Source organism: Camarhynchus parvulus, chromosome 2, assembly GCF_901933205.1.
Source record: "Camarhynchus parvulus chromosome 2, STF_HiC, whole genome shotgun sequence".
In the NCBI taxonomy this organism is placed as follows: Eukaryota; Metazoa; Chordata; class Aves; order Passeriformes; family Thraupidae; genus Camarhynchus; species Camarhynchus parvulus.
In genome coordinates, this window is record NC_044572.1 from 123,863,271 (window position 1) to 123,890,003 (window position 26,733).

Below are 26,733 nucleotides of genomic sequence, written 5' to 3' on the forward strand. Positions count from 1 at the left end.
AGTCAAAGAATGGATGTTCCCATCCAAATATATACTCTTCCAAACTGAACTCCAAATGAAATATGATATAATTGATTCCACTTTTGTGTTCTAGGCTTTTTCCCTCCTTTTGAACTTCTCCTGTGCTATTAAACAGTCAAAAGAAAACTTAGGGGAATAATTTATTTTACTCTCAATAGTGCACTTTGAACCTGGAGGCATTTAGGTGTCACATAAATTGTACACAGTACAGTAGAATGGCAGCAGGTCACTATCCTCTCTAAAGAAACTCTAAAGGAAACGAGGTGATTGTAACATCAAGTGGGCAATCAGTAAAACCTACAGTGATGCTATCAATATTAAAGTTAAATTGTTACAGCGAGGTCTTGTCTGCCCTTGAGGTGACAAAGAGGTTGTAACCACTAGGTGAAGCACTTTGAAATCCTAGTAAATTACCTCATGATCACCTCCAAATGTGCTTGCTCTCTTTGGCTTGTTTTTCTACAACTTTATATTTTAGCTCTCTCAGAAAAACAGTTGTTTATGGCTTAGTTTCTTCCTCAGAAACCAGACTGATAAAAGCCTCTGAAACTGCTGGGTTTGACACCTTGCCCCCTAAAAAGCCCCACCAAAAGAAGGATGACTTTTCAATAGTTTTTTTTAAAGTGGCATATTTTACTTAATTATAATTAAAAAGAAAATCTCGGCTCTCCTTAAATGCTTTAAAATTGCCAAAGATAAATTTTGATTAAAAATTAATAGTTTTTTTAAACAAAAAATATTTATTGGATTTTTAATGTTGATAAAAAAGAGATTTGAACTTTTTTAATTCTGAAGAAGTTCATAAAGTTGCTATGCTGAGACTTTGGAATTAGCAAGGAGGTTTATTTTCTGGAAGTTCTGAACAGGAACACACACAAGGAAGAATTAGACATAAACTTTCAGAATATCTCATATAACCAAACAAGACCAATAAAACCATGACTCATACATGCTGGGATATGGTTTCTTACAAAAGCAAAGGCCAAAAGCAGGTAGATGTTTTCGTTGCTCTGATAACTACAGAGCAATTACCTGAACCATCTCAATCAATGTACTCCTTCATTGCTGTGGAATAAAAAAATCCAAACAATCAACTATTCATGAAGTACTGAGTGAATTATTGTGTGGGAATAACTAATACATACAAAGAGAAATGTTATCAGGGATATGGCTAATCATCTCAGTAATTTTCCTTTATCTTCATTCTATTTTGATTGGTTTCTGGCCGGGATTCTCAAGAAAACAGATCTTGTGACTTCTCTTATCCAGTTTTCTTTTTAGAATGAATCCTTCTGTAGATAGTCTTTCAATAAGAAAAAACCACCATTTTTGGTGGTTTGTGGCACAGTAAAAACTGTACAAATAGTGTTTAAGATTAAAACATAAGGAAAGGTAGTAATGAGAAACTCAGATGATCTTTAAAGTGAAAGTTATAGCTGTGCAACTGTAACAGACTGGAAAGATTGTAGATATTTATGGAGATGACACAGCAATAGAAAAGGCTCAGCAAGATCAACATGCCAGAATTTTTACAAAGATGCTCAGATGACCAACACACAACAGGCTTAAGTTAATCAATGTTGGTGTGATTCACTTCTTGAATAATTAATGAACAAGTCAGTTTTTACTATGAAAGGCCTTTTCTTGTGGTTTCTTACGAAAGCATCTGGAAAATGCAGTGATACTTCATTGTCTTTGTTACCTATTCTCAGAAACCACCTATTAAAAGTCATATGGTTAAAAGACAGAGTAGGAAATACTGATATAAATTTTGTGATTCAGAAATATGTCAGAAAGAAAAATTTATTTTTCATTAGAAACTATGAATTGTAAAAGCAAGAGTAGGCTATGCAAATATGTCATATTTTGTGCAACCATCATAATATTGTTAAACTTCATGGCAAGCACATCTAGCCAATAAGAGGATCAATTTTTATATTTTACACAGTTTAATGTATGAGTGCTTTTATTACTGTTTTAATGATGACATGATTTAATATATCTGGGCCCTTTTTATGAATGCATTTGCTTATCTATTTCATTTTAATATAATTTGATCATATTATGTAAAAGATATTATAACCGTTATGCCAAAGCCTTAATGTCATGCATGGAATGATGCCAATTTTTATTGAAATATTATGAATGCACATTTATTTTAATTTATATTATTCTTTACAGCAAGATCTCTGGAATATTAATATCTCTACCTAATCTTTACATTACATCTGTGTATATTAGAGTGTTTCAGATGTGAATCAGAGAAGTCACTCAACTTGATTTAAAAAATATCTTCTAACTCAAAAAAACCCTCATTTAAACTTCCATATTTTTTCCATATCAAATGGTAGTAACAGATCAGGGAAATGAAAATGAAGCTTCAAATTAGGTTGTTGAAAAAAGAGTTGAAAGAATGAATTTCCTATTCCTTTCATGGTAGACATCTAATTCTCTATACCAAAAGTTGGTACCAGCAACATTTATCATACTTGATATTGATAAATTTATCTCATAGACGGAAAGATTACGCGTAATTGACAAAATAGGTAATGGTTGCATGATAACTAGCAGTGAGAGAATAACTGATAAAGAATAAAGTAGTTAATAAAATCAAAATATTTCTGATCTCTTTTTTTTCCCCCTTTCCAACTATGGACAATATCTCCAGTTAAAAATATTTAGTATACTCATTATTTGGGCAGCGTAGACTCACAGATAAGCTGTGTCCACTGATGGGTGTAAGACCAAAGCATGTGGTGGCAGGATCTAAGCTTTGGTCCAGGAGTGAGGATTTCCACCCCTCCCCTCCCCCAGGATGGGAAAATGAAGGAGTTGTGGTTGAGCCTGGACCAAAGGAGGAGGCAGGAGGAGGAGAAACAGCCAGATTTGGAGCTACCCTGTGGGGGTGTGCCTGTAAGGAGAGATCTAGCAGTGGAAAACAATTAGTTTCTAGGGGACAAAAAGTACTTGCTGTATCAAACTGCCTGGTGTGTGCTTTGCTGTAAGAATAATTTGTTTACAAATGCTTACCACGGAAGTCTCTCAATTAGGAAGTTACGTGATGTTTTGCTCTGTTTTCAGAGGTACAACTCAATTGTTGTAAGGGTTTCCTATTTTAAAGTTTTGTGTGAAACATCCCATTGATATTAATGTCAATATTTTACTTTTTATAAAATATATAATTATAATTAACAATTAATAGAAAAGAAATATGATAAATAACAATATGTAATTGTTCATTTATAAAGATATATATCTAATTATAAACATGATTATTTCAAAAGGATATATTAACACATAATATGTAATACCGCTTTTTGAAATTCACTACGTAATATTCAGATTTCACAGTTCATATGCACATTTTCCTAACATTTGGGTGTGCAATGAAAGAATAAAGGAAAGGCAACTGAAGATATGTTTTAAAATTTATAGAAACATTAATGAAATGTGCCTTTTTGCCTCCTACTTAGCATTTAAAGAATATATTGGATCTTATTTGAATATTACCCATGTACCCCAAGACTGGTCTGTTTATTTATATTATTGACTATTAGAACTTTCAAAATAAGGCCTCATATTACTGATATATTCAGCATATGTTGGATGTTTTAAACACTTTTAAAGAATTAACCAGATGCAAATTTCTAACCAGATGGAAATTATTTAAAACAACAAAAGCCCCAAACCTAGCAAAATCCAAACCAACAGATTTGTCATCTATGTCTTGAAATTTGAAGTTAAGGACATTTACTATGTTGCTGCAAATTTTCAGTGGAACCAGATATGGTCTTAAAACTATGCTATTTGAATAGAGTGTATTAATGTTTTCATTTGCATTAAAATTCTCAACATTTAACTTTATAACAATTCAGTTCAAGTAATTTCACCAAATATCTCTTAGTACCTAATGAAGGACAGAAAGCTCCTTTTTTGCTGTGATAGAAAATGAAATATTTGAATATATTATATAAATAAAAATACAGGAAATTAAAATAATAAGCTTAAGAACAACTGGTCAATTTATCTTTATTTTTCTTAAGCACCTCTGTAAATGCAGAAATCACTGTAGTTTTCTTGTGACTCTGTGTGCTTTTGACTAAGCCTGCATTTCAGATCTGATCTGTGATTTGCCCAGTCTGTGCAGACAGAAAAACTGATCTATTCAAAGTTAGTTTGTTTTGAAGTACAGGATATTTAGTACTATATTGCAGTTTATATTTTTCCTGAAATCTGTACTGATTGTAAATGTTAAATGTTGCTTTTTCTACAACATGTAGGAAGATTGATGGCTTTCCCTTCCTTTTCTGCACCAAATGATATTAAATATACTTCAAACTGCTAAGTATTTTCCAGTTCCTTGCAATATTATTCCCAGACTGGCTGAGGTGTTATTTTTCCCCTTTTGCATTTTCTTTAAATCACGATCTGTGAGTTAGATTTAAGGAAGCTGCCGTCAGGTACCATGAGCAGAGTCCATATTTTCTCTGTTTTTTTATTTCTTCGTGACTTTGTTCCTTCTCTTTCAGAAGGAAACCATCCTTCTCTTTCAGACTCAAACCATCTTTTCTCACAGAAAGATGGTTTATGAGTCTGTACCATACTGCCTAGGAGCCCCATTGAGCAACAAGGCAAGAGAAATATACACATACACTGATACCAAGTGAGTTTGCAGACCATGTTAACTAACTCTTAATTACAATTGTCATGCAAAATTAGGCAGGGCAATAGTTTTGTAGATTTTGTAGTTGTTGTTGTTGTGTGTTTGGTTTTGATTTTGGTTTAGGTTTGTTTGTTTTTTTACTGCTACTTTGTAGTCCTAAACCTGAAGCTTGCTGAGTGAACCCTTATCAGAGAAGAACAGGTATAAACAAGTTCTCTACAGCATGAAATTTCTTTTTTCAGGTTGGCCAGAATAAAAGGATTAATTAACATAATGCTGTGGCAAGGGCAGATATATTTTCTGACGTTATATAATAATCTGTTTTTGGAGAGACTTCTGAAGAAGTGTTCTCTCTACTGATTGTAGATTCAATTGTATCAATTGAATGCTTTCGGTTGGAAAAGACCTCTAAAATAATTGAATTCACCCATTAACTTAACACTAAAGTCCAGCACTAAAACACATCCCCGGTTGCCACATCTACACAAATAACTGCAGGACGGTAACTCAACCACTTCCCTGGGCAGTCTGTTCCACTGCCCAATAATTCATTGGAGAAGAATTTTTTCCTAATATCCCTAAGATAGTCTACAGAATTAAGAACTCTCTTTCTCACTTAACTTCTAGTACAAATTAGCTTACTGGAGAGTATTTCCATTTCTCATGCTCCATCTCCATTTCATATGCACCTCCATAGTTTATGCCTATGTCATTTTACAGAAAAATATGATGTCAATCTCCTTCCTGCAGCACAAACTTAATTTTCATACTAAAGACAACATCTAGTCTATAATTCCTTGGATGACTCTCTAACTGCAAAAATAGGTTAAGCTTTCTGCATATTTTTAAGGTATACAACAGATGATGTTCCCTGTGCCAGCTCAGTGATTTTGTGCTAACCCTGCAAGACCATTCACTTTAGTATTGCTTTCTATTTGTTGAGATTCCTCTCCAAATGCTATGAAAACCCTGGGGGAGTTCAGATGTGAAGTGCTCCACAAGTTCTTAGCTTGATATTTCTGTTCATGCCTTTTCAGAGCCCGGCTATCTCAACAAAGCATTACTTTACATTACATAAATTTGTACTAAACCTTCTCCATTGAGATTGTTTGACTGTACCCATGTCTTCAAGTCATTTAAGTGAGGTTTTAGCTTCACTACCGCTTTTCATCCTCTGCTCTAACCATTGTGACTTTTCCTTGAGTATCCTCTCTTACACTCGTTATTCCTGGCTAAATAAACTCTACCAGTCCCCAAACCACAACAGAAGTGGTTTGAAAACATGTTGAATGAATGCACTTAATTCTCTTGCTGTTTGTGAGTGTAATGTTTGTGTCTTTTATATTTTTCTCTGTGGTGGCTCTACTGCCTGGTGATTGTGAGTCACACAATGAGTCCATTTGACTCTCGTCTCTCTTTCTGCTACCAGAAAATTAGTAAAAGTGTTTTTTTGAGTATGTATATTTCTGTTACACTAAATTCTTCTGCCTGCTTACACTTCCTGGTTTACATTTTTAGCCAATAGCTCACTCAAGTTCCCATTATAGGTTGTTCTGTCCACACTGACAACCTCTTAGGAGTAATGAAATGAGAAGCAGAGAAGCTCATTAAAAAAGAAGAGGAGGATACACCAAGAGTCATAAATGAAATGAGAAAATCTGATTTATCTAGGTCTTTCAAAGTCACATAACTTTCAGCAACCACAACAGTTGGATAAGAAGCAGTTTCCAGCATTTATGTCCTTTATGACTCTCCTAAATGGTTGTGGATAAAAATATTTATCTTTTACTAACAGAGGACTTATAACAGGCCTGGCTTTCTAAAATATACTGGTTCTTGGCAATATTTTTTTTCTGAAAGTTATGCTGTTTAGAGCTTACTTCTCTCTATATTTTATCAAAGATTCCATGAGATTCAATGTCTGCATTTATTTCTGCTTGAGAGGTTATGATGAAATCATTCCAATATATTATTTGTTTTCTCCTGAGTGAGCTCCAGTGAATGCTTGGCTCAAACAATGCAATGACAGTAAGCCCTCAGTTAATTCTCACTTTATGCCTTGTTGGCAGTCACCATAAGCTACTCTAAGTTCAATTTAATGAAAAATCATTGCTGCATCAAGTTCCATTCCTGTCCTAAAAGAACTGAAACCCCTTTGGTTCAATGCAACAGAATATGAAATGCTAATAATAAGAATATATATAATGCTATCTGGGGGCAGAAAGGATCCATACTTACTGTTCCTTTTTTTGCCCAGGGTGTCATAGTTATTATTTATTCTTCTGGAATTACTTTCCTTTGGCATAACCTTTTACTCTCACTCCTGAAAATCCTGGAAATTGTTCATTTTCCTGAGCTACAGAGAATGGTTCACTAGAGATTTAAGAATGATCAGACAAGCCCCTTGGAAATTTTCAGGATCACTATTGTTTGCCTTTAAGACTTACAATAAGGAAAAAGTCATGTCTAAGACTGAAAAGCAGAGGAAGCCACAGTTACACCAACATAAAAATCCACTATATGAAGTTTTTCTGACTTGCCAGAGTCCCACTTGGCCTGTGTGAGTCCTGGCTAGTGTGAGTGGACATGCAGTGGCTCTTACCATCTCTCAGTGAAAATAGAAACCAAGTGCTGACTTGGAGTAGAACATGGCTTTTGCCATCTGATTGTGGCCCAAAGAGTCAGTACTTGCATAAGCAGCATAAATAACAGTAGAGGATTAGTTAAAATGACATTTATTACACATCTGGAAGGAGGCTTCATTTCATCAATAAAGTGCTAGTGCTGCTAAAGGTTGTAACTCTTTGCTGATATGTTAACAACCTACTGTATACCTGCATAAAGAAATAAATAAGAATTATATATCATCTAGAATATGTGGAAACTAGTCTACATAAATCATAGTCCATACACCATTTTTCTACAGTCCCTTATTTTCCATTGGTCTCCCTTTGGGCCAGTGGAGTTCCATGCAGAAATTATTTGCCAGGATTAATCTATGCAAATAATTAAGGGTAAAGGGAAAATGGCTGAGAGGAAGTTTGATTTCTTTGAATAATTTTTCCCTTTTTCATTTTGACAAGATAAAGAATTGTAAAAAAAGAAGAAACTCATAGATTCATTCATGCTTTTTCAACTTTTCTCTAGGAATTTTCTTCACTAGACTCACCTTTAGGGACATGTAAAAGGATCTTAATAGCAGTTCCTGGCAGTGATTTCCTCTGCCAATCAGCAGTACTTTTTCAACTGAAGCTCTTATCATACCTTGGGAGAGTTCCACGATTTCCACACAGTGATACACTAATACAGCAATTCTAGGGTTATCCTAGATATTTCTTTGTCTTTAAAATGTGACCAAACGAATGTAACCATGACTCCAAAGTTATGATTTTGGAATTAAATGAAAATGTTCTACAGAATATTTTTTATAAAATTCAATGTGAAATTTCAAAGGAATAGAATTAGTATTAGTTGATGAAAAACAAAGGAAACAAAAAAAAATTAACAAGTTCCAAGATTTTGAAATACATTCACATCCTGGTTTTCAAGAAAACTCAGCTGAGCAAAGGCTGTGGATGTTAAGATTGCTGTCCTAACAAAAGATTCCAAATAGTCACCATCCATTATGGAAACTCATATTTATGGACTTCTTTACTGCAGTTTGTGGATCTGGCAGACCTTTTAGTAAGCAGGTTTTAGATGAAATAGACAGTTACAGTGTATTGTTAACTTTCGTAGGTCACTGATCACTGATATGATATGCTGTTTTAGCTTGGATCTTTCTGTTGTTGTATCTCTTAAAAGATTATTTCAGTGTATGACATTCACAGGGAAATCACCCTCTGAGTAACCCTGCGAAAATACAACTGCAACCTACTCTGTAAACCTGGTAATCTTTTCAAAGTGATCTGTTTGCATTTATATTCTTTAATCTATTCATTCAGGATTGAAGCACTCAAATTCTTAATATAAAAATAAATTAAATAAACATTGAAACCTAGATCCACTACAAAGAAAGTGTTTGCAGTGCCCTTTTATCCTGCTAGAATTTCAAATGTGGAGGCAAAGGTAGGAAGACGGAAAAAATGCCAGTTGTGTGGAGACTGCATCAGCATTAGCAATTTAATTTGGGTCAGCCGAGAGTTTGGAAATGAAACTCTCAATTCTTTCCACTTTGCCCATTTCAGTTTAATCATAGAATCCTCTTGAGGTATGGATTCCTTTTGGATGAAATGTCACCAAAGGAGCTGCATCAAGGTGGAGTCTAGCTGTTACTGGAAGTCTGTCTTTGAGAATGGTCCAGAGCTACCCCAGAATAACTGCTATGCACAAGGGGTAATGAAACATGCACAGTGTGGATTTCAGGCCCTGAGCAGTGAGTCTTCTGCTTTAGTGGCCTGTTTCTATCACACCACAGAACTTGTTAATACAGATGTATCTTCATATTTTCAATGCCAACTTTTATCTAAAAGATAAGTGCTGTATGTTATCAATATTTGTCTTCATCTGTTGTATAAGGCTGGATCAGTCTGGAATCTGAGATATCTAAGTATTGATGTTTGAACTTCAAGAGAGAAAAACAAGATAAATTTAATCATGTGCTTACATAAGGAAGTTGCTCAAACTCATCTAATTCTCTTTGGTCAGAAATAGCTTGAGGTAACAGATAACAGAAATATTGAAGTTTCTATTACTCCTGAACTCCAGTTGAAATAAGAAAACCCACAATTCAAATGTTTCCTGCACTATTCTTGCATTTATGCTTTCAGTAAGGATATTGCAGTCTGAAGATTGCCTTATCCAGCCTTGTAAGAAACAGCAATTTACATAGGTGTTTGATGCGCGGCAGTCTTTGGGAAATAGGTTTCAGAAGGTTTGTGTGCAAGTCAGATGGATTTTCATTTTTATTTCATATTTGGAAAAAAAATGTGAAGAGGGGAAGGGAAGAAACAAGAACATAAAGTAAATACAGAGCATTGTAATTTGTTTTCAACAGTGTCTATAATAGCATACAAGAAAGTAGTATGATAAGATTATTTTTGTTGTTTTTTTCCTTGAAGCACAAAATGGGGAAAAAAGGAAAAATATTTTATTTGTGAAATATATCTGATTGAAAATTACATATGGGAAATTACTTCTTTCCTTGGTAACTATAAAATAAGCAATTACAAATGCGTTTTCTCTATTGGGTATCTCCTCAGTTTTTTCCTTTTTGGCCTTGAAGCATATTTTGTTAATAAAACTAATTTGTGTTTGAGAAAAATGAAACCTGTTATTTTGCAATAATTACTGTATAGAAACAAAGAAAAATAGATGTTCAGCTAAATATGCCAGAAGGCCCTTAGTCTCACACAATGTTTCTTTTACATCTTTGTCCATAAAGTTAGATCATGTAGTTACAATTCACAATCATTTAACGTTATTATATCAAGAAAGACCAAGTCAGCCAAAACCACTGATGTCAGCAGTTGTTGTAACACTGAGTTATAGCATCATTAGCCTGACAAGAGTTTGCTGATAGATTAGCATAATATAGGATCATACTAAACCAGTCATACATATTAATCAAAACAGATCACCTACTATGAATTGTTCAAAAAGTCATAGGAGATAAATACATCTAAAATGATAGGAAATAAAAGAAGAAATATTAGGTAAACAGGTGTGTGTATGCATATGACAGAGAAACATGGAGAACAAATATCTGGCTGCTTAGTGACTTGTTCCTTCATTTTCTGTGCAGAGACAGTTGTTGTTGTATGGCTATTTCGAAGAGTCAGGCAGCAGAATTCAACATAAAAGCCCTTGACAATACAAAATAGAGCAGGCAGATTGAAGTATTCTGTGTAAACTTTTAGCTGGCACAGAAATTACAAAGCTATCTCAGTCTCCTGGTTCTCCTGAAGATGAGATACTTTGCACTGTGAAAGCCAGAGATGAAGGATGAAGCCAAAATGTATTGTAACATTCCTGCTACTGTATTCAATAGCAGGAACAAAAGAATGTTTGCTCTTTCTCAGGTTCTTTTGATTGTCCTGAGTTCACTAATTTCTGTGTTAGCATTTTGAAAACACAGAAAGTGTATGCCATTGCAAGACAATGTGTTCAGGTAACTTTGTTTTAAATTTACTGTGAAAGTTAATCTCTTTTATTGGAGAGAGTGAATTTTTTAGGTGCAAGGTGAATCAAGTGTTAAGATCTTTAATGGAGGACATATTAAACAGAAAATTTAGCCTCAATATAAATAATTTCTTCTTGCTCTGCTACTCTTCAACTATAGTACTTTTTGCATTCCTCAATAATTTTTCGTAAATTCCTACACTAAAAGTATGAATTATGTTAAAAGATGCTTAGTCCTCCATATTCCTGTCACATAAATGCATACATGAATACCCTGAAATGGGAATTGTGCAATTGGATAATTCGTTAAGAAATATTTAATACATCACTGACCTTCTAATGTCTGTCAGGAAAATCTGAAAAGTTCCTTAAGGCTGCAGAGCTGCTGCTCAAAACAGTAGCTCTAGCAAAGAGTAGACATTCAGGTTAGCTAGCAAAGAGTAGACATTCAGGTTAATCTCTGAGGACTGTGACTGGGAGTTTTGAAATACAGAAATACCTGAAGAGTCAAGTGCAAAAAATGAGGGGAAAAAAGACAACATTTTTTCAAGGACTGAGGCACAGTCCTTGTTCTTTGAGCAATTAAGATTTCTAAAAGAACCAGGAGAGGCAAAAATCCAACAGCTAGATAACTGTTTTTCTTGCCTACTCTTTGAAAAAATTACCAGTGTAAAGACTGCACTAGAGCTATCTTTTGTTTTGTAAGGACAAACTCTGTAAATGTACCCTGAACAAAGAAAATATCTAATATCTCATGTTTCTGCTTCAAATCACAAAATCTCCTAAGGTCACAAAAGTGTAGTATATCTTGAGAAGGGAAATATTTATCTATCCCAGATACTAGAATCTAACAGATACTTAGATTATATGAGACTCTCTTTCAGAATTTATCACTATCTGATGAGTTTGGACTTTAAAAATATTAACAAATTATATTTAATGTGCAAATAAAGAAAACTTGGTTGCTGACACTACTAATGTACACTCAAAGTCAGGGCCTTGATGCAGAAGCAGTCTGATGTCAAATGGGCAAAACATTAATATTATATACTCAGTGAGCATCATCAGATCAAAAAAAAAAAAGATTTGATCCAGTTTCCTCAGAAAATTGAGAATTATATCATTGCCATTCAAAATCTAAACTGTTGTTAATATACTTACATGCACATAAAAAATGTGGTTTAGCAATGCATTCTTCCTGAAAAACAGTCTAAACAGAGAGTGACTAGGATAAAACAGGGTAGAGAATACAGTAAAGATGTAAAATTCTGTGGAATTCTTATTGAATTCAATTGTTCTTTTGTATGGGGATTTTTTTCAGTGTACTATATTAATTTATTACTTATCTTTACATACAATTACTTCCCCATTTTAAAGATAAAATCTGGATCCCACTTTTAAAAGGTTGTCAGAATATTTTTCAATGTGTTTACTTAGCTCTCTTTTGTATGACAGGTTAGAACTGCAATAATTTGAGCTTTTTCTGGTTCAAATACATCCTCTGATTAAACCCCTAAGAATTTTGAAACAAAAGGTGATCAAATGTAATCTTTAATTCTAAATCTCTTTGTGGGGGACAGAAATCTCTAGACAAGCATCCAGTCATTGACTACTGACACTGGCACTGACATAATCACAGGTGCATCCAGACATCCTGACATAGCTCTAAATTCACTCCACAAACATTGCCTGGATGTCACAATGGATAGCACTAGGAGAATCACTAAGTACTTAGATTTCCTCAGATTAAGGTGGGAATATTTTGGGTCCCAGTGTAGTTCTTGTTGTTGGCCCAAACTGGAGTTTGTTGATAGATTAACATAATATAGGATCGTTTTTTAAGGAAATTGCAAGTGAAAAATGCAGAAGTTTAAGGAATCTACAGACTTCTATACTATGTACCTATTGCAACATATAGCTTTAGATTTAGAATTAATCTTGGTAATGGAAAATAGGGATGGAAGGTGTTTCTAAAGACCACTTGCTTGGTCTCTGGCTCTAAAGATTGTCAGTCTGGCTCTAAAGATTGTCAGTCTTAGTTTATTGCTGATCAACTGTCAAATATAATCAAACATTTCCTGATTTATGAAAGATCTGTATGTAAAAACCATCCAATGATTAAAATTCAGCTGTTTTCTTATGTGATATATTTAGTATTTCAACATCATTAAACTGTTGTTTCCAATATCAAGCTATATCTCCCCTGCTTCAATTTATCTGATTAATCTTTGCACTATCCCCCCAAAAAAACCACAGGGAAGCAGTTTACTACTTTCCTCTTTGAAGAAACTTTTTACATATTTGAAGGTTGTTAATAAATGTCCTTTCAAGCTTCTCTGGAGTACAGGAACCCTACTGTTTCAGTATCTTTAATAGGTCGTATTTTATAGACACTCCAATGAGCCGTATTTTCTGAAATAATATCTGGAGGATATGGTAAGCCTATTTTTTTAATTGGAAACTCAGAAGACAGTGGGATTAGTTCAGTCATCCACTCAAAGGTAATTACCTGATATTAGATGTACATTTTCTACTGTTTTGCAGATATAAGCAGGAGTAATCCCCAACAGACTCCATGTAAGATATTTTCTCCTTTTCACATGAAGTAACTTGTTACACCACAATGATAATGATTCCATAACAGATTCTCATCTGGCACTTATTTTATTCTGTTCTTGTTGTAAGAATAGAAAATTGAGTGGAAGGTAACAGTTACCATGAGAAGCTATACTACTAAACACCAGAAGAAAAAGGGCAACACTTGATACAAGACAGTTTATTTTACCTCATTAACATTTGACACATACGTCTTAGTAATGGAAGCAATGACGAGTCAAAGATGTTACTTTTATATTTGCAATTTGTAAAACTAGAATTCTTTAAATAAATTATAATTTTCTCCTGTTTTTTTTTTTGTTTTGTTTTATTTTGATTTTTTTTTAATGGAAAGAAGATTTGATAATGACTTCTTTTCAACACATACCTGCAAATATTACTGCTTTTACCCAGCTGGTGCACTGAACCATGCAACTTGGATTTTGCTGGCTGATTAAACCAATATTTATTCTGACATATGGCAGCCCTCCTCTAGCTGAAGGAAACTACTTGTGAAATTTGTATATTTTGAGGACTGGCAGAAGATGGAGCCTTGTAACAATTTCATACTCTTCCAGAAAGAAGGGCAGCAGCTGATGGAGCTTTCATTATTCTTGGAGGTGCTCTCAGCCTTGCTCAGGAGTTGAACCCATAACTACAACTGCTGACCAAATTATTCCCAAATAGATGGCAACAGAAGCAAAGTCAGTGTTTCCTCCAGTTTTACATCTCTGCCAGCCAAAAGACAGTAAATAGAAGGATCTGCATTGAGTGTCTTATTCGTTCCATTTCCCAAGGTCATGTATGAGCCTGGAATATTTCCATTCTGGTGAATTTTTTTCTCTCCTTGATCTCAGGGAGAAGAACCTGTCTGAAGTGCTTCCTGAAAGTCTAGTTGAGACCATTTCACTCTTAGGATGGAAAGGCAGAAGAGTAGTAGCTAGAGGGGTACAGTCACTAGTTCCAGCACCTTGTAAGGGTCAACAACTGGAGCTGTGCAGATCCGTGTGGCAGGACTATAAAAATTTTCTTATAATCAAATTTTCTTATTTATTTTCTTTCCTTTCTTCCTGATGTGAAGGACAGGGAATAGCAAAGACTCTTTCTTTTGTCTCCTTTTTCCTTGACTTCTCTCTCTTAGCAAAGGGAGAGTGTATATTTATGTTTGAGTGTCCAGGCTATAGCAGAAAAAAAGCAAAGCCCTTTCTAAAGAACACACTAAGAAAACCCAATAAAGAACAACAAAACTAAATCCTTTACAAATCTCATTATCAATTTCCCCCAAGCTTATTATTGTAACTTCACCAGTCTGAAAAAGCAAAGGATAATTGTTTTGCTTGACTAAACTGTGATATTTCTACACTGACTGTCGTGATCTTGCTGCAGGCTGACAGGCAGCATAAAACAAATGAAGGTTGTGTAGAAAATGAATCATCATTGAAATTGTTACTAGGCATATGAAGTATGTCTTATTTTCACTCTTATTCCATTTCATGTCCTATAATTTAAAAAATGCTAGGTAATTTTCTAGCATTTGTTCAAATCTGGACATAATATTTTACACGTGTAATTGGGTCTCTGGAGCCAAGCTGAGGGGTCAAAGTTCAAAGGAAATAACTTAGAAAAGAATCTACATGTTCAGAAGCTCAGAAGCTTTTTAGTAAACACCAGGTATCCTCGAGGAATTATATATATCAGGGTAGAGGTATAGTTGTACTGCATTACTTGGAAAGAGTTAGGATTTCTCTCTGACTGCTTGAAAATAAATTGGCTTTCATAATGCCATATTTCATATATAGCCTGTCTTTGGCCTTTGAGCATAAGATATGTTTCATTTTGCTCTTACCATACATTCCATCTTCCTTAATTTTAGTTTTGGTGTATTCTAACATCATAAACATATTATACAAAGAAAATAAAAGGAATGTACCACAATAAATTCTGCATTATGGCCTTGCCATGAGAGAGTTTTATCTGGAAAGATCATGTGCTTTTTAATATTTTCATTAAGGGCTAGATATTGCAATCTTTTTTGTAAATCTTCTAAAATCTTGATGGAAATTTTGACACCGCCTCCATTATCTTTTGAAGAACTTTAGCTGTGTTGTGAAAGAAAATATGAATCGCATTGTGTCTTCTAAGTTTTCCTTGATCATTCTGTGGGTCAGAGAAATCTCGTCACAAAAACCTCATATTTTTAAAAAAATAATCTGTTTCTAAGTTGAAAGGAAAAAAATTGTGTTTTCATTCTGTTTGGAAAATAGTAGTGACTGAAAAACCTTGAAGGAGTTGACAGTATCTTAAAATTTTATTTGGGTTGGGTAATATCAGATAATGGATGCTTGGTTCTTGGTTCAGGCGGTGAAAGATCTGAGAAATATAAAAAATTAGTAAAGGTAAGAGTGAATTGGAGCTTGTATTTTTGGTTAATATAATCAGTGAATTCTCTATATCAGTGAACATCAGTTCTCTATAATCAGTGAGCATCACCAAGAATATGGCAGAATGAAGTAAAGGCCAAAAACTAGGATATTAATTTTGTAGGAAAGCACTAACTTTCATGCTTCTCTTGCATCATCCTTTCATATAATCATTTACCCCTGCCTGATGACCCTCAAGACAAATTGTAAAGACTAATATAGATTCCAGAGCTGTTGCCTGCATTTCCCTACTTGTGACTAGCACAAAAGTAGTTTAGTGCAAAAAGGTACTGGAACTAAATAAAAACAATGCCTTGTTTGTATTTATTATGCCTGTCTATACTCCCAAGGATTTGCAAAGATTCTTTCCATGGAAAAATGTAGCAGAATATCACAGTGTCTCTATTTGTGCAAAAAGACAGAGGAAAGGGAAGGGCTCTCAAGAGAAAGCAGGAGAAGCATCCTGACAGAAGTAGTGAAAGGGATGATGGAGATACGTGAGCAGTACTCAAGAGATGTCTCTGCATCCTGAGCCGCTCAGGCCATTGACTCACCTTTTACTCAGCCAAGATCACCACATGATGGCTGATATACTGTCAAAACCAGAGAGATCCTTCAAGCATATGTGGCCATACTTATCTTAAACTGAAGACTGTAAATTGTCTGAATGAAAGACCCAGATTCAGAAACTCCTCTATTTCAACACATTTAGATGTAAATGGCATTCTTTAACAATAGAACAAACACATGTATACTAAGGTTCAAAAATAAGAAGCTTTTAAGACATCACTTTTCATGATAGATAAAGGATATTGAAAGGTCATAATGGGATTACATTATAATCCGCAGGTAAGAGCAGGATTCATGTCAAAGGATTTTAGCTATAGTTTTATTAAGCTTCTCTCTTACTTTGAGAGATTAACTAGCAGGACAATATCTGACACCTGATATAGAAACAGAAAGGATTTCTGTGGTTTTCATTTTATGTATTTGACAGTAACATTAATGGAAGAGCTGAGAGCTGAGAGTTTCAAAAGGTTTACTCTCTGCAGTTTATGAGTTTGTTTAGAATATGCTTTCAAGAATAAAGTGCATAGTAAGAGACATTTTAAAATTACTTGATTTAAGTATATTTAGTACTCATAAGCAATTTAGAAAACTTAATGCCCTGAATGTAAAAAGAAACTACTATAGCTGACATGAAAAGTAGCCTTGTAGATACACCTGAGATAAGGAACTTCTAACAAATGTGTCCTGAACATTTTTTCTTGCAAGTTTGAAAGAATAAGGGGGATCTTAGCATTTTTTAGCTATTAAATAATATGTGTGAACTGACTGTACATATGAAAGTCGGATAACCAAAATAATTCTCAATAGGGTGGAATAAGTTTCTGCAGGGCTAGAAAGTACATGGATTGTAAAAAACCCCTCACATTTGGAATCCTAATGAATCATGGTATGGTCCATATCACACAATCATCATTTTACATAAATGACATAAAAACAAAATAATGAACCTCTCAACCTGAGAAGCCCTGCTTTGCCTCATTTCTAATCTTCTCTTAAATTTTCAAAGTTGTGATTCTGCTGTTGATACAAATGACTGCTATTGATAGAATTATTCTTTGTGAGCATGTGTGTCACTTCCAAGCTTCTTTGCTTTGTTAACTACTGTTAACTACTGTTGTTACTTTGTTAACTTCTTTTTAAACTACTGTTGTTACTTTGTTAACTACTTTTTAAACTACTGTTAGTTACTGCTTCTTGTCTTGTGTTTCTAAACTAGATGGTATAGAGAGGTAATTGTAATTCAAACTATATCTTCTCTTATGTTTTATATTAAACTGAAAGGTGAGATAGGTACCCATCTGAAATACCAACTGGGTTTCCAGGTGTATTTAGAGCAAGTCTATTCCAAAGGTTTATGCAGTCACTACAATTTTATTTTTTTTTAATTTCCTGTTTTTAACTATATTCTGATAAAATGGGAGTGAAACTACATGAATCTTTAGTCCCATGCTTCTGGATTCTCAGTGGAAGTCCTTGCAAGGCAATGTAATGTGGTTTTCTTTTGTACTAATAGAAGTGAAAGGAACTTGTAGTTTCAATGAGGTTGCATGCAAACAAAAAAAAGCTTTGTGCTTTAGCACAGGCTTAATAAGGAATCATATGGCAACAATATTTGGAATCATTTGTTAGGTGCCTAAAATGAATGGACAGAAGAATACATGAAAGGAGTAACTTTTTATTTCACTTGAATGATATTTTAAAGAAAACAAGAAGCACATCAATGCTGTTGCAACAGCATTGCAATTAGATCAGCAGTTAGTATGGATAGCAGATAAGCAATTAGAATGGACAGCAAAAAGAAAATTTGTATTTAGATATAAATGTAATCCTTAACTTTTACCTTTGCTTGTTGCAATAAATGATTATATTTTATATCTCCAAGATAGTCACTTTGTGCTTCATCGACTGAAAGCCTTTAGTACCTGACAATGAAAGAGATAAACAATTAAAAAGCCCCTGTCTGTCAAAATTTTGAAAGAGGACTTTGTAGATTACTTACATCTTTAAGGCCAGTACAAACCACCACAAACATTTTGACTGATCTCTCACAATGGAATTTCAAGCCAGTCAAAAGAGCAAAGATTTTTCTAAGCTGCAGAACATATTTAAAGAGCTTCTGTAAATTTGATATCCAGACTCCAAGCGATATAAAATTAGCTTACCACCACATAAATTATTTATTATAAATTACTGATAACATATATATGCCCTAAAGCTATTCTTACTTTTGATCATATTTTTCAAAGTTTTTCTCTGCTAAAATATTTCTGTTCCCCTATAGATTCTCTTTTCTTATGAAAAATTAACCTTTGTTATTTTGGTTTCCCTTCCCCCGTCTCCCCCTCCCCCACCAGCATGTAATCTTGGCATTGCATTTTTCCTGCCTAATACATAAATACTTCATAGCAGCTCATCGCACTTGATGTTTGAAAGAAACATTCTAAAAGATATGTTTCTAATGTAAATCAAGCAAGGATACAATGGTTAGTAGTGATGGCACAAAAGGCAAGAAGCAACAAAATGAGAGTATCAATTAAATGTTTTTTTTCCTTTAGGGAGGAATAACTTTTAAATAAATGCTGGATCTAAAATGCTTCATTTGACTGTGACAAGAACACCCATGCAACAAAGAAAGAGCCATAAGCCTGATGTTGCAATTTAATGTGACACTACAGAACAAATTCCTTTATTTTCTTAGTTCTGGACAATGTCTCTGGCATATTTGGAATTTAAAGTTGCCTAAGTGTTATGCATGTATGATAAAGACAAAATTTACTAAAGAAGCTATGCAAACTCAATAGAAATAACTTCATTTTCGTGATTTTCGAGAAACAGTCTATGCCTCTCACTCCTAAATATGGAAAAAAGTACTTTTGTATAGGACGTGTAAACTACAGTATTAGCAGTTTTAGACTTGCTTTCTATTTGGATGGATTTGGTGAAATACCTTGCGTTTTTCGTATGTTAATATAAACAAATTGATTTATTGCCCTGTTCATGCTTCATGTTAATCACTTGAATAGTCTCATTGACACCAGGGGGATTAAAGCTAAGCGAGTGCAACAGATCTACATGACTCGAGCTTTTACTGTGAGATTACAATTCATAATTACTTTAAACAGTTTAACTCTCTTGGTTTCTATTTTCCATTAATAAATTAGTATTCCAAAGGCTAGAACTTGATTTATACTACCCAAAATCCGCACACAGATGTTTCAGTGCTTCATATCACTCTTAATACCTGCTTCATGGGATGTTTGACTTCTCAGTAATTCTGAAATTAAAATGCTTACACATACAAAATGCATAACTAACTTGAATAGAAAGAAAAGAAGTTACTCTTTGAATGCTGAAGTTTTCTTAGTAATCATATGTGTATTATTTTTTCTATCCAAATATGTAATAATAAAAAAAAGCTAACAATTAGCCTCGGAAATCTATTATCTGGGTTTTTTTGACATACAAACATGCATCTACTTCAAAGGGAGGGAGCTATTTGACAGCCTTCCCGATTTTTGTGAAACATAAAGCAGGTGGTGTACAGGTTGTCATGCTTTGTTCTGTTCTCCAGGGATTGTCAAAAAGGGAAAGAAAATAATTTGCTTTCCACCTTCATCAGATTATTGCTAATGATACTGAGGCTGCATGAAATAGAGGGACTGTTGACATTTCTTTACTAAAAATGAAAGGGGAGACAATAAATTCCACAAAATATGTAGTACAGTGTTACACTAACGTATCAGTGAATGGTTGCTGTGGAGCTGTAACTTGGCATAAAATGTCATTTTTGATGCTGCTTTGCCAAGTCACTCATCTATCCCCAGGAATCTGCTTAAATGAAGAATGCTAGATGAAATGCCATTTACCTGGGACCCTACAACTACTGTATGCTTTCCATGTTAAGGCAAATTAAATGTGGTGAGCCAATCACATGTCCATCTCATCCAGGTTCACCTGGTGATCTGTGTGGCATGCAATTCTGCCTGTCAGCTTTCCTTACACATCCAGGAAAAATGAGCCCAACAGGAACTGACTTCAAGCAATATTCACTTCTGATTTGTTACTTTTCATCCCAGATTTGAGCTATGCCCCATTGTTTTCTATACACTGTTTCAGTGCTCGAACCTGTCAAGAAAAAAGTAGTGAAAAGGAGTTTTCTAGATAGCACTGCAGGCAGAGAATACAATAAATTTATTTTAATTCTTTGCCCAAAGAACCACTAGTCCTCAAAATGTGTGAAAAAGATTATGAGTACCAATATGAATGAAAAACATTTTCTTGTAAAGAAAAACAAAAATCTAAAATAAACAGAACCAAAACACCCAACCAACCAAAAAAAAATCTTGAAAATAACTGTGAAATTTATATATCTCTGAAGATTGGAAATCTCAATAATTTAAAAGGAGTTTTAACACCAGTATATTAAAAATTTTCAGATTAAAGCATTGATCTAAACATCTGAGAAAATAAAGGTGAATTATCAGTAGCTCATGCTCAAGAGGCTGTAATAGGATTTACCATACAGATTTGATACAAAATAAAGTCAATTTAGAAATGCAGTGTATTACAGATTTAGTTTAGCCTCCCTCAGTCTATTCCTACCTGGAGGAGTAATTTCTTTTAATGGGAAAAATAATTTTGTGAGCACCCCATCTAGGCTGGGTCCATGGTGGCAATGTTAATCAAATTTCTTTTAAGGTTTCAGCTATAATATTAACATCTTAAGAATAAAATCTTAATACTTTAAGTACACAGCACTACCAGGAGACTTAATATGGTACATCTGAGACATTTCTGTATTAATTTAATAAACCTATTAAAGCCTTTATGTTTCATTACTTCATGCCTACAAGAAAGGAACTGAGCTTTTAGAATGGTGCTTTTTTGCTGTCTGTGGCCCATGTACTCTGTGTCCATGGAGCTAATGTGTTCATGGATCTAAAAGATCAATGTTTGGTAGGTAAGGAAATTAGAATCCTTGTAGCTCAGTATTTAGAAGGCCAGTTCTTTACCAGTATAATATTTGAAAGCAGACAAACCATAAAAATCTTGAGGACTATTGCTTAAGAGTACTAGATAAACATCACAAACCAAGGAGGTAGCACATAGGAACATTAAGACTGCTTCCCAACTATTAAATCATTAATGTTAAAACAAATTAAACCCTACACAGCTGCTTATTACTTTCAATTTCCTCTTTTACAATTGAAAGTTTGAGTTTACCAGATCTAAAGAGAAGATGCCAAGTCAAATTAGGGATTTAAGCTGTTTTCTTGTACAGTTAGCTGACACAGCCAGCCATGTACTATTTAAACATTTACATAAAGAATACAAAAATTTTGAGTGGAAAGTACCTATGGCAGGAAAGGGCTAAAGGAGAAGAAAAACTCCTACCCATGGCAGATGTTCAGAGTACTTTTCTGAAGTTTTGGCATCTTACTCAAGGGTATACATCAAATAATTTCATTCTCAGGACTCAGAAGTTGGAGTCCTGAAGAGAGACCTTGACAACAGAGCTTCTTATTTAAATCAGCTAGATGATATAGCCTTTTTCTTTTTTCTTTGCAGATTAGCTTTGCTGATCATGTTCACAGTATCACAGTACAGGAGGAGATAATCTGGATTCCAGACTGTTCCAGCCTGAGGGAAATTAAACCCAGATTTTAATGGTCCTACTGACCACACCTCAGGGTTATCTGCCTGAAGTGCCTTGTATGGAGCAGATGATGCAATATTTATGGACCCAGAATGAAAATGAATGGAAAACTGGCAAATTAGCAGGCTAGTAAAAAAAAAAAGCCCATCTGAGAGGGCACTGATCCACTTTGCACTCAGGTCTTCCTGGAATACAACTTTTAATACAATAATTGAATAATGCACACAATGAGGGTCAGTCTAAGCGCAGGGACTAATCCTTTGATACAGGCACTGCCAACCCAAGGACAACCTGAAAAAGATTGTCCAGCGCCTCAGAGAGTTTCCTGTCATCACACAATATTTGTGGGCCAGGTATGGAAAGGTTAAGCAGCTGCTTCTTAGTTGTAGCTGGTTTTTACAGAAATACCACGTGTTTGTACAGAACCACTAGAAGTCTTGATGGTTTTTACTGGATTTTGTGGTCTAGGGATCAGTACTATTTCTGAGGCTCCTCTTTGCTCAACAAGCTTTCCCACATTCAGATTCATTTTTCTTCCTACTTAAAAGAAATTAATTTTCATAGAAAGCTATCCTTATTTTAATAACTCTTCCAGAATTATGTGATTAAACTTAAAGAACTATGTGATTAAACAGATGTATAGATCTATCTGGAATCAGTCAACTAAGACTACCAAGTTTTATTATCCCCATACTTTACCTTAACATACCAAGAAACAATGAATCTCATTTGGTTGGCTGAGAAGAGAGAGAAAACTGAATGGGCAGAATCTGGAATATTCTTTTAATTCCTAGCTTGATGCTGTTTCCAAATATAAATAGTTTTGTGCCTTAAAATACAATATCTGTTGGAAACACATCTAAAACTCAATGGCAGATCACAGCACTAAGACTCTCTCACAGAAAAGGAAACCCTGGTCTAATTGCAAAAGTTCATGTATATCTGAGCTGCAGAGTTAGGAGAGAAGTTAGATCACAGAACCTAAGATTTACTCTTTAAACAAGACAAAATAGTTACTCTGTGTAGCTCCCCTTTATTTTTGTCTTCTAATGGTAAATAATTATTTCTTCCTTCAAGTACGCTGAATCTGGTTATTCAGTTTTCATAGAGTCCCTGCACAGGGGGATGATGCATGCTGTTTTCTAAGGTTTTATTCAAATGTTTCTATATATATATATATATATATATATATAAAAGTAATTTGATCTTGAAAACTAGTGGCTCAGATTGTTTTCCTGACTCTACTGTGTCTTGGCCAAATTCAGCAGTTGAAAATAAGGTCCAGAGATAAGTACAACTTCTAACAACAGCTCAGACTCTTCATTGTTCACAAAAAGTAGTTAGTGTTGATTGATATAAATAATCTTAACTGATTCAATTATGTGAGCAGGGACATCTATATCCTATGCTTCCCTCCATATTTACAGATGACATCAAGTAGCAGAAGAGCTTTCTAATGATCAATAAAGCTCATTTAAACTTGCTGATTACATTTCTACATTTACCCATCAAAGAGGTTAAAAGTAAATATCTTAACTCAAGCTTCTAAATTCATTCAGAATAATTCTGTCTGCTCAAGAAGGCATTAGTAGTCTCGTTATTGTAATGGTTGGATATATTAGTGAATTCATGGCCAGTGAATAAATCATCCAAGAATTGAAGGAGATGTACATCACAGTAGTGGACATGTCATTTAATATGAATTTTAAAAGGCTGTGCATGTGTTCATGTTTTTATTAGATGTAATTGTTGATGGGTAAACATAGATTTTACACTAAATATAGTGTAAAAAATCAGAATATCCAGCAGTTTTTAAATGCTTTTTATATATTTAAAACCTTAACCTTAATAATTTTGCGTATATCTGAACGTAGTGATGATAATCAGTACGTCTTTCAGCTAATCATATTAAAATTTTCTAATGGTGACCAGTTTCTCAGCATGAAGTATATTTATGCATATCCATCACATTTCACCACATTTTTTCAGAAGTTACTGTGGTGAATCCTCAATTAGAGCAGGTGAGGCAGCAGATGACCAACAACTGTCACAACTTATAGAGGCCTGGGAATTACCACAAGTAACTCATAGGTTTTCTCAGCCTATACATGAGTCCTGGATAATCCACCATGACTGTAGTATTGCTGAAGAAGATCCTGCTGTTTTGCCACACTCTTTCCTTCAATTCTGCAATTTATATGGAAGTAAAATGGGACTTGTAAAGACATCCTCAGAAATAGCCTTTCATCTGTTTCTGCAACATCTGAGCTGGAGAAACAGTTCTTTTGGAGGAAACGAGGCTGTCAGAAGTTTTAGGACTGGGGATGCAGATATAACCACTTATGCATAAAGTCCTACTCTCGGGTTAAAGTATCTCTAAGTCCTTGTATATATTTTTAAGTACTGCTCACAAGTGGAGTGTACTGTCTTAAGTGAGACAACATCTTCTGTCCTTTTTGGATATAGAGTGGCAAAAAGAAATGGAATAGGGATAGAGTATTGTTTCTCTCTGCAGCTGATGTAACTCTTCTGAGTAGAAAAGCATTCTTCTTTAACTGCCAAAAAAAGTTACAAAACAAATTTTTTGTTACTACATTTTGTCCTAGAAGTAAAAGAAAATATATTGCTTTAATTGTGAATCTGTCAAGGGCAAATGCAAGATACTCTTCTTGTTGCTAAATTGATGCATATCATGATCAGAATTAGTCCGTTTTCCAAACGACTGTTTATTACAGGTGTCCAGGTTTCAGCAAGCTCCCACACAAAATATAACATCATGTAATTCCTGTAAAATAAAAGTAATTTTCTATCTTTATCATATTCCCATTTTCTTTTCTATTCCACTTCTCCATGGAAGGAGAGCTAGAATGATCAATGCTATTCATTTTCCATTTCTTTAAAATATGGAATACTACTCATTTTGCAAATACAAAGCCCTGAAAATCAAGTCTAAGTTTTTTGTATCACACTGCAGTCACTGCAAATTGCAAGCCCACCATCCTAAATCACAGTAAACTCTTCTATATTTAGAAGACACATAATTTTCTGTGGCTGTATGTTGTATGAGGAACTAATAAATGCACTAAAGTAACTAATCTCAAACAGATGTATTTATTTGCAGCATTTTATTTTTGTTGATTATTTTGGACGAGACTACAATTAGCAGCTTTACGGGGAAATCATACCTTTCCTCAGAAACAATTTCAACTACACCCTTTTCATCTCTCAGAGCAGCCCTATGAGACAACCGACTCAGCAATGAGGTCAGGAACTGCAGTCCTTCCAACTTCTGTTGTTCAGTTCTTTGGTTCTGTTCTCTTGCTCTCTTCTTTTGATTGAAAAGTCAGAGCCAAAAACAGTGAAAAGAGACTGAACAAACTTTGTAAACATGCATAGTGTCCTGGGGTGACTTTATGATGCTTGCATCCCCAATTGTCTGTTCTGTTTATGCTGGATATTAAGTTCTGGACCTTTAGGACTGGTTCAGAGAGCAAAGCGGGGGAGAAGAAGCACCCAGTTTGTTTTTAGAAACTGCACTCGCTCCCCACAATTCTCTCTCATGGACTGTGTTGCCTTCAGCACGGACAGCAGCAGAGAGCTCTCCTTTGCTTTTTAGTTAGCTTTTAAAGCTAGCTGAAGCAGAGATGTTCCCCACACTGTGGCTTTTCCTTTTCTTGGAACTGTTCAGCCCAGCTTTGGACTGAAAACCCAGAAAACGCCGGGAGCTCACACCTTTGGCCCAGCAAGGCCAGGGACACATCAATTTCCAGCACAGGAGGGACTGATAGGAGACTGAGCTGAGCTACACTCCACAAAAAGGAATTTGTCATCTCTTCAGAACAATGAGATGTTCCATTGTTTAATATTATTAATTTTTTTTTTCATTTGTGAGCACTTGTTAAATAAACAGGTGTTTTCCACTTTTCTCAAAGGAGGTTTTAATTCATGAACTGGTTGAGGGAGGGACATTGAATTTGCTTTCTAGAAAAGACCACTTCAGAAGTTTCCTCCCAAAATTTGCCCTAAACCAGGACAAACAGCAAATGAATAATTTCTTAGTGGGAAAAAGAATAGAAGGTGCTCCCTTTATTTACTACATCAACTTTTAACAGAAATAAATCACTCCTAACAGTAGGGAAGAAGTTAGGACCAAGCTATAATCAGTTGAGATGGAGAAAAAGGCCAAAAGTTAAGAAAGGAACAATAAATCTTGGACATTGAAGCCCAAATTTCCTACTTGACCTTTCACAAACAAGTAACTTACCATGGATGATGTAGCTTGTGGTTGATGTTGAAGATAAAAAAGCTGAACTTGGCTTCAGGTTTTCTATGCACCTATAGCAAAACATCAAATGCTCATTAAAAAAATCCTGATTCTGCTTTCTCATCCTGTAGATTTTTGCACTGTAGATTCAAGGAGTATAATCATTAAAAGACCCTGTAGGACCATTTGTTACTCTCAAGCAGTTACACCTTCCAAAAGAGAAGTGTCTGCATTTCATCAATAAGAAAACAGTTTTACAGCCCATATATGAGCATCCCAGGGAACATTTCAAGGTAGCACTGGAAATCAATTATACAAGAAGAATTGAGTTAATTCATGTTGCTTCAGGCCAAGCACAAATGAAGATAAGCTTTCGATTGCTCAAATGCTTTAGAATTCTCTTACCCCTGACTTTTGAAACCTA